Raw genomic sequence first — 16,513 nt, 5'->3', positions numbered from 1 at the left:
CCAACCCGAACCAAAACAACCCTTTTTTTAAGTGACCCTAACCCTAACCCGTTCCGACTCATGATCCGTTTTGACCCAGCCCAACCCATTTACCACCTCTATCTTTTATACATGATATATAAAATAAAATCATTATACAATTGTCATAGCTTTTTAACATATTATTATTATTTCTAAAATTAACACATCTCTAACTCCTAGATAGCATTAATTGTTAAGTATAACGTTGTATTCTTTATCTATATCCATATCTTTATCTTTATTCATATGATTTGATCAAAAATTAACTTTAACCTTTAACATCTCATTCTTATATTTATCTTCATTATTAATTAAATAACACATTTTTAATCAGTTTTTACAATTATTTCTTTCATTTCCACTATATAAAAGACTTATATAAAATAAATAATAAGTTGAACTAAATTATTATAATAATAATTTCACAAATAATTATTGATTTAGAAATATAATAAAAAAAAGAAAATTAAGAAATATAATATAAAAAGAAAAATAAGAAATAAGGTGGAAAGAGGGGTTAGGTGTGAGATTTGACCCAACCATTCAAACTCCATCACCTACATCCACACATATAAAACCCCACATGTTTCACCACTTCTTCTCAGCTTGCAAACAACAAGCCTTAGTTTATTATTATTATTATTATTATTATTATTATTATTATTATCCTTCTTTTCTTTTTTAACTTTTAGTCCTCCATCTTTCCTCCCATTTCCAAAATGCACTGTTTCACTCCTTCATCAAGCCTCACCTTCAAATCTATAACGCCGTCACACGCCGTTAACTCCCCCCGGCTCAATCACATTAAATGCGTCGCAAGCCCATTCGACGCCGCTAACGCCACCAACAACTTCGTTAACGGGATAGGTAAGAGCCGAGCCGACTGGCAAAGCTCATGCGCTATATTAGCCAGCAAAGTCGAGTCACAGCAACAAAACACAGATAAGCCAAGCGAAGCCGATAAACTAACCGTCGTTAACGGCGTTAACGGACACACCACTCTAGATCTAGTTCCAATTGATAAATTGCCAAAACCGTTAACGATTGCTGACCTGTCACCAGCACCGGCTCACGGCTCGACCTTGCGAGTCGCGTACCAAGGCGTTCCCGGCGCGTACAGTGAAGCCGCCGCCGGGAAAGCTTATCCGAACTGTGATGCTATTCCGTGTGACCAATTCGAAGTCGCGTTTCAAGCCGTGGAGCTTTGGATTGCTGACCGTGCGGTTCTACCGGTTGAAAACTCGTTAGGTGGAAGCATTCATCGTAATTACGATCTATTACTACGTCACCGGCTACATATAGTCGGTGAAGTACAGCTTCCGGTTCATCACTGCTTATTATCGTTACCAGGTGTTCGAAAAGAATACATTAACCGCGTGATTAGTCATCCGCAAGCGTTAGCTCAGTGCGAGCTAACGCTTACGAAATTAGGTTTAAACGTCACACGTGAAGCAGTTGACGATACCGCGGGCGCCGCAGAGTTTGTTGCGGCGAACAATCTCCGCGACACCGCGGCAATAGCGTCCGCACGTGCTGCTGAGTTGTACGGACTTAATATTTTGGCGGATGGGATTCAGGATGATTCAAATAATGTGACGCGCTTTGTAATGCTTGCGCGTGAACCGATTATCCCACGCACTGATATTCCGTTTAAGACGAGTATTGTGTTTGCTCATGATAAAGGGACTTCGGTTTTGTTTAAAGTGTTGTCCGCGTTTGCGTTTCGGAACATTAGTTTGACGAAAATTGAGAGCCGGCCGCATCGAAACAGGCCGATTCGAGTCGTTGGGGATGAGAATTTGGGGACGGCTAAGCATTTTGAGTATTTGTTTTTTGTGGATTTTGAAGCGTCAATGGGTGATGTTAGGGCGCAAAACGCGTTGGCTGAGGTGCAAGAGTTTACTTCTTTCTTGAGGGTGTTGGGTAGTTATCCCATGGATATGACTCCGTGGTCACCATCTACATGATCTTGTTAAGTTATTTTTATTATTATTTAGTTTGGAATTGGTTTTGAAGAAAAAAGAATGTAATGTTTGGGTAAATAACTTAATATGATTTTCATGTGAGAGTTTAATTAATATCTTATATATTCATATGATCATATTGATATAAATGTAGTTGATGTACACAAGTTTGTAATTTTTTGCTTCCTTTTCATGGAATTTTTTTAGAAGTGGGGCTGGTTTTAAACATTTGATCACAAGGGGTGTTGGGTATTATTTCTAATCATAAGAGGGGTTTTTGGGGTTAGTATTGGCGAATAAGAAAGTAATAAAAGAATAAAAAGCTTTATGTAAGAGTAAAAGTTAATTGACATTGATAGTGGCGAATAAGAGTTAATTGACATTGATAGTGGCGAATAAGAGTTAATTTCCATTGGCGGTGACGAATAAGAGTTAAATTGACATTGCTAATGGCGAGTAAGACTTAAATTGCAATTGCTAGTGGCGAATAAATGATTTGCAATTATGATCTCTCCTGCATCCCTATTGTTTCCTTATTCGCCAATACTAACCCCTAAAACCCTTCTTGTGATTAAAAACCATACCCAACACCCCTTGTGATTAATTTCTTTAAAACAAGCACCATTTTAAAAAAAATCCTTTTCATGGCGCTTTCATATACCAATAATTCATAATTTCACATAATCAATTTATATGTTTAATGTTATATAACTTTATGTATGAAATGTTCTACTTTTAGTAGGTATTTCACTCAAATTTTATAAAAACGGAGGATCCACCAGCCGAGAGCCGGAAAGAACCAACAACTACATAAAGGAAAAACAAACACCTGAAAACTCAACACATAATAGAAGATAACGAAGACTTAACACAATCTTACCAATCAATCTCCTTAGAGCATTCACATCCCATTCCCTATAATTATGTGTGGGAAGTTTGTAAATTATGAGGTGGGGTTGTGAGTAATTGTGAGTGTAAATTATAGGGTGGAGAGAGAAATGTAGTGATTTTTTGTAAATTTGGGGAAACATTTGAGGAACATTGTTTGCCCCTATTTATTTTTTAATATTTGTTGGATTGGTTGTGAGTATAGGAGAGAGAAAACTGTAATGATAAAGATATAAAAAATATTATTTAATTGAACATGAGAGAGAAATGTAGTGTTTTTTAGTGTAATTATAGAGATGAGGATGGTGAATGGGATGAGAATGCTCTTAGTGCATTCACAGTCCTGAGAATGCTCTTAGTGCATTCACAGTCCATCTCCCATCCTTATCCCTATAATTACACTACATTTCTCTTTCCTGTTTAATTAAATAATAATTTTTATACTTTTATTATTACAGTTTTCTCTCTCCTCTACTCACAACCAATTCAACAAATATTAAAAAATAAATAGGGGCAAACAATGTTCCCTAAATGTTTCCCCAAATTTACAAAAAATCACTATATTTATCTCTTTACCCTATAATTTACACTCACAATCATTCAAAACTCTACCCTATAATTTACCAATCTCCCTCACATAACTATGGGGGATGGGTTGGGAATGCTCTTAAGAGATGATGATCTAGATTTAATCAAACTATAAAGATTCAGAACAATTTCCTCCGAAGGAATGCACCTATGTTTGAAGGTTCTCACATTCCGCTGCTTTCAAATAAACCAAAGGGAGACAAAAATAATAGCCTTCAAAGTTTTCCTACTCATGACATAGTTTGGTTCGTCTGCAATCTGAACAAGCTGGTAGAGAGACTTGATATCTGTATCCAAAAGAAGCTGACCTCTTAGGCTGAAGTAAAAATTTCATAATTAATAATTTTTTAACAACGTTTTAGTAGGGGTAAACGAAAAGAAAGTTGTGCAAATAAAACGATTGTGCTGAAATGATCATAAAAAAATGAAAAAAGAAAAGATTAGTATATTTGTAGTATATTCTGACTATGTACTCTACTTATAAAACATTATAAGGATGGTTAAAAAACGGGACCCAAAATAAAAGTGAAATGATATGATAAGTGGTGGAACGTTTTCATGACCACAAGTTAACTGGACCACCTTCACTGTTAGCTACATATCGTTATTGGCTTCTACTCCTCTTATGTCATATCCCTCTCACTCACCCAATATTACAACCCAATATTATGTAATATATAACGTTTTGAAACCAATGCTTTTTTAAGCACCTAGTCCGTTATAAAATGATTACATAAAAGAGATAATGATTACATAAAAGAGATTTATTAGAAAAAATAAGTACATGTACGAGTTTGGTAATGGTAACATTAATTATTGATCAAGACGTAACTTTGAAGATACGAATTAAGTTGGACGTTCTTTTTGACGGTCTGAAAAGACATTCGTCAAAAAGGGTTCTTTTTCCCTCGAAAATACTCATAATTGTTTGCATTCTAAACGTATATATGATAAAATTGGATTATTCAGAAATTAGTACATGAAAGGTTATAGTGACATTAACCGAATAAGAAATCAACTAGATCAAAATCAGCGGTTAGGTGTTGATATTTCTTCAAAAATAGTTAAGTGTCTATAAATTAATTTTAAATTAGTTGATGTGATGCATTATTCTCTTAAAAGTTATTTGATATGAGATGATTGCAAACATATGCATTATTGATCTCTAGTAATATGTTTTAATTTGTTTGATGCATTTTATTAAGAAAATAGACACACACACACATACTCAAACCGAGTATATAACAGGTTTTTCTTTTGAATAACAAAAGCACCATTCTTTTCAATTATTATAAGGAATAAATAATGATTTATGCAGAAATAATTGACGGATTCGTTTTTAAATAAGCACTAGGACAGACAATCGTGCTTAAGTTGTGTATGTTAAAGGTTAGGGGGAGTCACATGCAATAACTGATTATTAAATAACCTTGCTAAAGAACGTGTTCAAAGACCATTATTTTTATTTATGCATTTGTCGTAGTATATGCATCTCCTCTTGTTTTCAAGTTCTAGTTTAAGATACTAGTATTATTATTATTGTAAATAAATATAAACAAATTTACTTCATAAATCTAATGAAATTTTTTATTGTATATAAAACCGGTTTGATTATCTCATAATCAAAAATTTTCTTCATCATATCTAGTCAACACTCTAATGGGGTGGTCATGAGTTTTTCCTTAGGGTTTACAGTTTCAGGTTCAAATTTTGTTTTATGTGCGCGCCCTGAAATACAATCAACACAATCGTAGGGGTGTTCGAACTTGGGTAAGGGGTATGACATAATGACAAGTGTTATGACCCTGGGAATTTGAAGAGACACCGTTGCCAATATGATAGATGTCTTTCATAAAAAAAAAATCTAGTAGGCACCTATGATATAAATGCTTGTCTGCCTTCTTATAGGTGTCTTATCGTTCTCTAGCTACAATTTATTATGTATCAAACCCTCATATTTTAGGTAATGATGTGTGATTAAGCTAATTAGTAGTTATTAGGTGAAATAAAATCAATAGAGGAAAAAGGTTTTAGGTAATGATGTGTGATTAAGCTAATTAGTAGTTATTAGGTGAAATAAAATCAATAGAGGAAAAAGGCGTTAGGTGAGAATTGAAAATGAAGGGATTTTGGCAAGTGGTAAGAGGCAACTTGTGGTTTATGGGGGTGTTAGGTGACACATATGAGGTAACGACAAAAGGGTATATCTACATGTGGTTTTCTACTTATTTTAATTCTATAAATATCGGGTATAATAAGTATATACTTTGCGGGTACTGTTGGAGAACACCACGCCTTCAATACTAGAGGTGCATAAATCGGGTTTTTTTTAATACCGGGTTCGGGTATGAAACCGGGTTCAAGTATGATCGGGTATTGAGAGAAATCGGGTAGGGTTCGGGTAGGGTATCGAGGAGAAAAACTCAACCCTATGTACCCGGGTAGGGTGATCGGGTTCGGGTATTGGAACCCGGTATTATTACCCGGTTTTGAATTTTTAGTTTTTTTATACATTTTTTAATTTGTTTAAAATTTAAATTTGCTTTGCAATTTATAAAAATAATTAAACTATATTACAAAAACCATAAATCCACTTAATTACAAATTATTTACTTAGTAATATGCATTTTAAAAAAACTTAAACATAAAATTTATGAAGTAAGCATAAAAATATACTATAAAAAATCATGTATCATTTCGTTTATTAGAAAATAGGTATCGGGTATAACTGGGTATCGCGTATAGGGTATGACCGGGTCCGGGTATAAATCGGGTACGGTTTCGGGAACGGGTATTGACCTCAAAATGCATACCCTATCCATACCCTACGGGTAGGCTCAGTTCCGGTTTCGGGTATAATACCCGGGTATAAAAAAAACCGGTTCCAGGTATTTTTTCGAGTCCGGTTCCAGGTTCGGGTTTTTTGTACACCTCTATCCAACACTATGCGCACAGTAAATAAAACTATACAACTCCAAACCAAAACACTTTTATTCACCAATAGACAATATTGGGTTGTGAATATAGCCCATTAAATCCCAGCCCATGAACACTACTACAAACCCATATAATTATTGCATCCAAACCCATTAACTCTCATTATCATCGAATAAGCCCATATCTATACTTCTACATCTATATCTATACTTCTATACTCTCTAATAAAATCCTATAAGTTTTGTCACTTGTCACTCTTAAATTAAACCCATCTTTTCTAACAAATTATAATAGTAAAATAATAAATATCATTATTAAAATTTATGCTTCAAAATTTGTTAATTTAATATTACTTCGTATTTTTTTTTCAAATATATAATATTTATAATTATGTTTTACTTTAAATTTTTTTTAAAAACTATTATACAATGACTGTATTAATAGTGTTTAACGGTTTATTGTTTCTTGTATACTGATTATTTATTATATACTAGTTTTAAAACCCGTGTATTACATGGATTGAAACAATTAAAATTTTATTAGTTATAAATCTATAAATAAGAAAATGACACATAATGAAATATTTAATAGGTATATTTATGTACATATAGATTATGAGTAACTATTATTATAATTTATGGGTGAATTCCTATTAAAATGTCTGGCCCGTTTGTTACAAAGGGTAAAGCATAACACATGATGAAAATCTAAATCGATAATGTCTAACCTAACGAAGATAAGTTTTGAAATATTTTGAGATTTTTACGTCTATTAATTTAGTGTTAGCCACTTAGTTCATTTATCAATTAGTCAATTAGGATTCGAATTTAGAAGCAACACAGTACGCTTCACTCAATTAGTCATTTAGGACTAGAATGTAAAAACCACATAGTATTGTTGAGAATGTGACTCCAGTCACACTTTACTATAACTAAATTTAATTATATCCAATATTTGAAAAAAGATACATATAATCAAAGCTTACGGTCTTCGGTTGGTTTACGCTATCAACGGCAAAAAAACGAAATCGTTCAGTCGTTCACTATGGTTGAAAATTTTTAATTGTTTTTAAATCTGACCAACCAATGAAACAAAACAAACCAAAATTGGCTCTCAACACATTCAATAAAAGAAATTTGATGCAAACGTTAAGTGTATCATATTCTATGGAGAAAATCAGAAAAAATTAAATTACCAAAGTACGTCTTTTACATCCTAAAGGCAACAAATTTTGGATAAACGAACTAAATGATATCGAATCACATGCACATATTCATTTTGTTTCACTTCATTCATTTGCATCCGCATTCAAGTTTAAACGAACTAAATGATATTGAATCACATGTACATATTCATTTTGTTTCGGTTCATTCATTTGCATTCATATTCAAATTGTATATCAAGAACACTTACACTTATATATTTGCCACCTTTACAATAATATAATCAAAATATAATTTGATATATATTTTTGCATTCATATATCAGTTAATCCTCATGCGACTAAATAAAGAAAGTAAATCAATCTTAATTAATCCTTACCGTAATACTAAAAACCAAACATAAAAAGACTCAAATATTCCATTACTTTATTTTGAAAAATCTCAGATACAAAATAACTAATAACAAACTTCAGTTTTGAACCATCACTTGTTTAAAAGCACCATCCCAACTCTGCAGTACTCTGCAGCAGGCAGTTATTCCACCGGGTCGGTTATTTTGTCAATTTGCAAAGTGAAAAATAAACATATGATCTAAAGCACCATCCATTTTTTTTACAATGTAAGTGTTACATTAATAAACAAACCACTTTACTATAGACTAAGGTGTTCAAACCAAAGTGAAGGACGAAGACTGGATGTAATTCTTAATGGATTGCCTCCCATGGAAGAAGTAACAGTTTAATTTAAGGAACTACAATAAGTTTTCGTCAACGATGTCAAGCAGTTTTTATCAAAATCTGCAAGTGCATTATATGCTATTCAATATTATTATACACAAACCAATAAGAAAACTAAACAACTAAACATTGAAATTTCAATGTAATTAACCTTTAAATAATGCATAAGGCAAACATTAGTCCTGCATTTATTGTGAAGACCATGGTTGACGGAGAATATGTGAACGCCGATTCAGAGACAGATCTATTCGAGTTGGGGTTTGGATTTAGGAAGCCATGGAGAGAAAGATGGAGACATTAGGGTTTGGGTTTTGGAATAAACGGACGACATATTAGCATATTATGTTATGAAGATCCGGTTCAAACTATATGGATCAAATAGATCCTTGTCATTATCTAGTAATTGAGGAATGGGTTAGAGCGGGAAAAGCATCCCAAAACTTAATGTGAGAGTGATGTGTTCTCCAGTATTTTACTTTATTAGCAGAGTAGGATAGGATAGGATAAGATTGTACTTTCAAGAATTACTTGTGTAGTACACGGGCCTCAAACTAGTACAAAATAAACAAGAGAAAAACATATAATCACAAACATACCTTCGATACAAATTGAAAGAACAAAAAAACATCACATCCTCAACGACCTTTACGTTTGTTCCCGTGCGTTCGATCCTGAGCATGGAGTGGGAACTGGGAACCGCCCAGGAAGATGTTAATTGTTTGGTTTTTATTATTTATTCGATAATTAGTTTAACATATATATGGTGATTTCTCTCTAACAAATTGTGGTAACTTTTTTTTTTTTCTAAATAATACATATATCCAAAACTTTATTTAATTTTTTGTTTTGGTCAAGAATCTAATTTAGAATTTATTGAAATAGGGGTTGTATTCATACATATTTTTGTCTTGTAAAAAGCTTTTGCACATGCTTGCATCCATAACTTATGTGGAACATAAATACACACAACAAGAAAATAATAAATGCAAAGTCAGCAACACTTCCAAATGCCACTTCTTCCCGTCACATCTGTCTTCAAGACAATCTAGTCACAAGTTCTTACCTCTCTCACTCTCTCAGTGAGTGAAGGAATTATGCCCTAGTCAGGACACACTATATCTTGCTTGGTGAATGTTTTTCATTTAATAATTTGACATCTGCATGTAGAGGTGGCAAAAAAAACCCGAACCTGAAACCGGACCCGGAAAAAAAACCCGGAACTGGTTTTTCTAAAACTCGGGTTTTTAATACCCGAACCCGAACCCGACCCTACCCGTAGGGTACGGATAGGGTATGACTTTCAATGTTGAAACCTGAACCCGAACCCGTACCCGATCTAAACCTGATAATACCCGAAACCCGGTTTAAACTATACCCGAAACCCGGTTCTAGTTATTCCTGAAACCCGGGGTTTTTGCATACCCAAACAAGATTTTTTGCATGCTAGGATATTAGTGTTTGTGCACATGTTTTTGGGTGGCTGTCCACATATCTATAGTCGTTCTCCAACGGATCTTTTTTGGAGTACGTATATGATATAAATACTTGCTTAGATCAACACCTTTTGATATACCAAACAACAAATGAAAACACATAAAATATATGTTTTTGTATCATTGTTTAGTTGTTTATGTATGTTTGAATGCACTTTGAAGTTTGTATGCAAAAAAATGGAGTTAGGATAAAAAAAATGAAACAGACCCGTTAATAGAAAAAAACTGTAGAAAATGGGTTTTTTTTAATACCCGGAAAATAGGGTATTCAAAACCCATAAAACGGGTTTTTTTCAATACCCGAAAATAGGGTCTTTAAATACCCGGGTATTGAAGACCCGGTTCAATACCCTACCCGAACCCGGTACACAAGGTATGGTTTTTCAAGCCAATACCCGACCCGAACCCGACCCGATTATTGTTAATACCCGATTTTTCAATACCCGATCATAGCTGAACCCGGTTCCATACCCGAACCCGGTTTTTCATAATACCCGATTTGTGCACCTCTATCTGCATGTAAATACATTAACTGTTCTATTAGAAATTATGGTTTTAATTAGATTGAGGCCTATTGGACAGTGGATACTATTCACTTATTCATGCCACTCATGGGCCTATTAACACTTGGGCCTTTTCTTTTTCTTGGGGTCTTGGATCAACATTACGATTTACGCACATGTTTTCTAGACAAGAACGGCCTGTAAGGCTGATAGTGAGTAGTTGATGAAAATAACAAAGTTACTCACGACGTTTGGCCCATTTGTAAAGCCCAAATTTCCGAACGGCTTACGGCTCATAGAAGCTACTAAAAGATGTCACACGTACTTTTAAGTCCAAAAAGTTTTAGTGTAATTACTAGATCTCAGATTAAGATGCACATTTCCTCTAATTGCACCCATAAAACTCAAAACCAGTTTGGGTTGAAACCGGTTCCGTTTGGTCAACAAAAGTCAAAACCAGTTTGTGATTGGTATCAGTTCGAATTGAAACCGGTTTCTTGACCAGGTTACAATCGGTTTCGGCTCGAGGTTTGACCGGTTTAGATTCGGTTAACCGGATTGGAATCGATTTGAGTGAAGAAAATTACAAACCGGTTCCAAACCTACGGTTTCAATCGGTTCCAAACCAGTTTCCACATAATCGGTTTCGGTTTGATTTTCTAATCGATTCGGTTAATCGGTTTATTTGCCCACCTCCAACCCATAATGGGGCATCCAGACTGGTTTTGAGTAACCTGGATGGAATTTTCCACCTAGGGGTAGTTGTCGGCCCAAAACAAAATTGTTAGATAAAAAAGTCGAGTAATCACCAAAAATATGGTATTAATAAGTAGGGTATTATCCATGACTTGTGGTATCGTGATATGGTGTTTGCCTCATACAAAAACAGTCGTATAGGTTCAAGTTTTTATATGTGTAATGTTAGATAGTATTTAAAATGTAAAAAGTTGTAAAAACAGTAGAAGGTAATTATAATTCGTTGTGACGAACATAGGTGAAAGTTATAACATTAATACTTAGGGGATGTTTGGGATTGCTTATTTTTACCAACTTATGATTTATAAACTTTTTGAAAAGTAATAAGGTGTTTGGGATTACTTATATTGTGAGAGGAAAAATTTCATAAGTTATACTTTTGTAACTTATTAACTTAATGAAAAATTATAAGGAGGTAAAATAAGAAATCCCAAACACCCCCTTATAATACTTATTTTTATCATACAAAAAAGTAACTATTTTATTGCTAGCATTTACAATTATAAACCAATATAGAATAAATGCATCATTTGAACTTATTCTTACAAGAAATATTATTAAAAATTGTAAATGAATATAATTATAAAGTGAAACTAACGGGTGTTTGATAGTCTCTTATGGTTCATAGTATGTTAATGACTATTAAGAGGCTATCAAACAACTCGTAAGAAATGTGACAAAAAGGATAACATCTCATCACGTCATCCAGATACGAATCAGCCAACGTGACTAAATCTAATCTAACCTAGAAAGAAGCATACAAAGTTGGATCCTTTGGGGACGTGGGTTCTAACATGGTTTAGTTAACATTCATTCTTGTTTTGAAGGACCATGTACAGTGGCATAGACATAACATTTTTCTCTTCGGGTTCGGAAATTTTTGAGGGATGAACGATTGATTGTCCGTCACTAACGTTCGGGTTTTTCTGTCCGGTTCGGTCAAGCAGGTCGGTCAAATCACATTATAAAAATAGCAAAATTTCAAATAAAAATGCAAAAAATTAATGTTATGGGCTTAACAAGTTATTATTTTTAATTGAAATATGGGTTAAGGTTCGTTTTCAAAGTTACCAAAAATTCGATGTAAAGGTTCCTACGGGATCAATGTCGAAATATCTACGTGTCCAATGTATAAAAACACAAATATATAACATTACACATTCCCCTTTAAAAAGATAACCTTTGACCATGTCCCAGGCCACGGTTATGAGACGTGGTCAAAGGACCACATTGCAACCACAACTCAACTATATATAGATATAAACTTCGAGTGATAGTGAAAGATAAAACTTGGTTACTTGAAATCTAGTCTTATCACGTAATTACCACTATTGTTTTTTCAGGTCGGAGTTTCGTTGCGGGAGCAACTAGTGATGTTCCTATTTTGCATGTTGAGGTATGGTACCAAACCGAGTAATAGCGGAAAACAACTAAGAATACTCTTCTATCACATCCTTGGTTGAACCCGTGTTTTTTCATTGCATATTGCCATCTTCTCCCATCAAGTTGAAGCATTTGGCTACATTTTTATATATAATAAACCCTACACTTCGTTAAATTTGTAAGTGTCAAGTGTGTTTTGGGCTATGGACGTGAAAAGACAAATAAAAATATAACTAAGTGGTTTGTGTTCCATTAATTTTAGAGGAGATGTCCGACGAATAAAACGAACGTAGGAGCCAAACTCAACGACTATTTTAACCACTTTATTTTTCAATGCAAAGCAAGCATGAAATAGAATCCACGTTCATGAATATAATATTGAAAAAGACCTCTACATCCAACTCCTTTTTAATTTTATTGCCTTTTATCATATCATCTCTTCTCTCATAAAAGAAATCTCAAAAACATAAATATATGACAAGGGCAAGTTGAAACCGGAAAAATTATATTATACTTAAAAATTATTGGTTTTATTTTTCTACTTTAAATTATACTGACAATTTATTTGTAACTAGCCCGTGTGCCTGCGCAATGCAGCGGGGCACGCACACAACTTTACATTGAACGCATAGTCCGTGTCGGTACATACGTCACCTGATGACAGTGCGCATGTAGCCTAAATTTGGACGCGTAACTCGTGCAAAGCCAGTTGCGTGTAATCGAAGATTGAACACGCGTAACCGGGCGGGAATGTACGTTACCGACATTAAAACATGTTTAACCAACACTACACGTGTAATTCATGTTGATTAACGGTGTAGGGCGTTGGGTTGAGCTATTACCAAGATCGGGATATGTGCGTTACGTGGTGTTGGACATGTGTTTATCGGCCCTGGTACATGTAAACAACGGTATCTGCGTAACATGTAACGAAAATCAAAAGGCAAACCTGAAATATACAATACTTTGAAATAAATCATTTTTTAAACCAAAACCGTTTTGGCCCTAAACCCGTTCCGACTCGACAGCATTCTGACCTAGCCCTTTTCTACTCAAACCCGAACCAAATTAATCATTTTTTTTGTATTGACTCATTCCGACCGTAATATACTTTTACAAATGACCCGAGCTCGCTCGACTCGACATGTTACCCGATTCTAAATGGTAAGCGCGTAACATGCTAACTTTTTAAAACTAAAAAAACTATAACAATATCATACTCAAATTAAAGAGAATAAAATGCTCGTTTTATGATGTAATTTTTTTGAAAAAATATTAACGTGCAAAAAAGTTATGACCGTTAAAATGTCATGGGGTAATTAGTTTTGAATTAGGGGGCATATGTGTAACTATGATTAAACTTTACAAAAAAAGTAGTGAAGTTGAGGGACCAAAGTTGTAAGTATATTTTGAAAAAAATGAAAGTTACGGTAACATTTGTTTATAAAGACTTTATTACCCTTAATATTTATATTTTTGATCCATTATGTGTTGTATATAAAGCAATGAGTTTGATACCTTTTAAAATTTAAGAGGTTCCTAACTCATGCTTTATATATAGTATAGATACAAATAAGCATATATTTGGATGGATGTTCATTGTTCCATTTAATTACCTACCATTATCACTTTGATCGCTTGTTACTTGAGTTGCGACACTCGGATCAATAGAGACTTATGCGTCTTGGTAGAAGGTTTCAGGTTAATGTCTTAAGGAGAACAATGGTGGTTCAAGTGTTCAAGACAAGGTGATGTTTGACTGGTAGTTTGAGGTGGTGGGATTACCGATGATGATGGTCCAACGTTGAGTAAAGTGGTGTGGTGTGGTGTTTAAGGAAATACATAAATAAATATGAACAATAATAAAGTGAATAGAGAAAGTGAAATGACCTTTTCTTAATCATGTTGACACACTTTATATGATTCTTGAACCAAATGCTATATGTTTACGCTAATACATGTACGTGTGCTAAGCAAGTTACAGTGCTTGTTTAACACGATTAAACGTAACCACTTTAATCACGTAGATGATATGACACATTGCTATAATAAATATAAGCATTTCAATAACATGATGACATGACACGTTTTACACAACCAGTACGAAACATGGTTAAGAAACAACTAATGATAAGCCAATAAATGGATCATAGAGGTATCACGCTGACCTATTAACCCAGCTTAACATGATAAGAATTTCGTTGATACACATCAAGAACTGGTTAAGCGAGATGAACCCATTCAAACTCGGTTTTAGGCATGTCATTAACGGGTCAGCCCGTTTATGACCCAAGCACTAACTTATTTAATTTCATACCAAACCAGGGCCGGCCTAGGGGTGTGGCCGGGTAGTCGACGGCCACAGCCCGACACCCCGCTAGGCCCGAAAAAAAATTTGAGAATTTTTTTTATGTTTTTTTATAAACAAAAATATTATGTATAATCAATGTTTCAACATAATGTTAAACCATTAACTTGGTGTAGTGGCAAAGATGTGTGACATTTAACCAAAAGGTTGTGGGTTTAAGTCTTAGTTGAGATATTTTTATGTTTATTTTTATACACAAGTTTTTTACACAACTCTAATCATAACTAAGTAGTAAGTAAACCCACATAAAATTAAATTGTTTAAACAAAAAAAGTTCTGGGTTACGATAATAGTATCATTTTTTACGAATAGTCATTAGTTTGAACATCTTTTGAAACGGTGTGAAACTTGTGTTGATGACATATGTCTACGGTCTACATCGACTTTAATATTCTACGTGACACACCTTTGTGGTATAACTACTTTTGTCGTGTGTGCAAAAGTATTTTTTGAGACAGACTAATTAAGCAAGCATTAACATATAGCCTTTTTTACTTTTAATAACCTTTTATGTGGCACGTAGAGTTTAAAGATTTCGATGAGTTACGAGGTGGGGTGAAATTTTCAGGAGAGCTTCTCTGTTTTCCAGTTTGATAAAACATTCTGCTGGCAAAAGAAACGAGCTTGTTTTCGGTGGAAATATGTTTCAGTTGGTGACCGATGACGAATGGAGTTTCCAACTATGGGATATGAATATGTAACAAAAAGGGCATACATGTTAATCATTATACAAATCAGTACTAAAAAGAAACCTCAAGTTTAAGTTTTGTCTAAATTATTATTTCATAAAAGCATGTGTTAATAGTCATTTTAGAAAAATCATATATGTATATATGTATATATGTTAACGTTATATATGACAATAGCGTATTATTTTTGCTCATGTATTGTACATTATTAGCTTGTTAATGCAAAGAAAAATCATGTTATGAGGGAAAAACATTCATCTATTACCTTTTCACTTGTGTAGTATGAGACAATGTCTATTTGATGGTAGTTAACTGCAAATAACTATATTTTACTCAACAACACCTCATGGATTGTCAATTTTCATCATGTGACCATATTGTTAACCCGATGTTTTGATATATCAAAGTTATGTGTGTGATACTTGAGCATAAGTTGTGTCTCTAAAATATTATAGAATGCAATCGTGTTCTCTCTAAGGTTTATTACAGAGAAAACAAATTAATATAGATAATAGGACATTGAAGCCACAAGATCAATTTCGACTAATGGTTGGTCTGTAACATCTCATAGTGATTCACTCACTATGGATTCAATAAAACCTTGAATGGTTTTAAACTTTGTGAACTACTATAAATAGCAATGTGTGATGAGGAGTGTGCGTCTTTGATGTGCAAAGTATTCCTTTCAATCAATCCGTTAACATATAGTGCGGCCTTTGAAATACTTAGAGTACGAAAAACATCACTCAAAACTATAGTGTCGTTTGAAGAATAATTAAGTTTTTATTATTTCAGACAAGCAAATGTTAAACGCTGACTAATAATATCTACGAATGGGGTTTAGTTCATCAATCAAACACAATGAAATTTTATCTTTCTGTTCCATATCATTTGATTTGATTTCCTGGTCTTTTCATAACTTGAAATCAAAAAGTTCTTTAAACACGATAAAATTTGAAAAGAACACATCCGTCTAGGTTTTTGTATATGCATTGTATGAAGAAGTTTAGGTGTGCAACACAC

At 33.7% G+C, this 16,513-nt stretch overlaps 1 protein-coding gene and 1 pseudogene across 1 annotated transcript in view; one reads left to right on the top strand and one right to left on the bottom strand.

Annotated features, from left to right (window-relative positions):
- The window catches only part of LOC143537320 (uncharacterized), a 239,718-nt gene that overhangs the window by 59,153 nt on the left and 164,052 nt on the right, over nt 1-16,513 (bottom strand). The gene's annotated exons all lie outside the window — the stretch shown is intronic.
- Nucleotides 676-2,095, top strand: LOC143537314 (arogenate dehydratase 1 pseudogene; annotated as a pseudogene).

Source organism: Bidens hawaiensis, unplaced genomic scaffold (genome assembly GCF_021521415.1).
Source record: "Bidens hawaiensis isolate Kalapana, Puna unplaced genomic scaffold, B.hawaiensis_p1.1 tig00011171_1, whole genome shotgun sequence".
Taxonomy (NCBI): Eukaryota; Viridiplantae; Streptophyta; class Magnoliopsida; order Asterales; family Asteraceae; genus Bidens; species Bidens hawaiensis.
The sequence above is the reverse complement of the archived record's forward strand: the minus strand, read 5'-3'. Positions and strand labels throughout refer to the sequence as shown.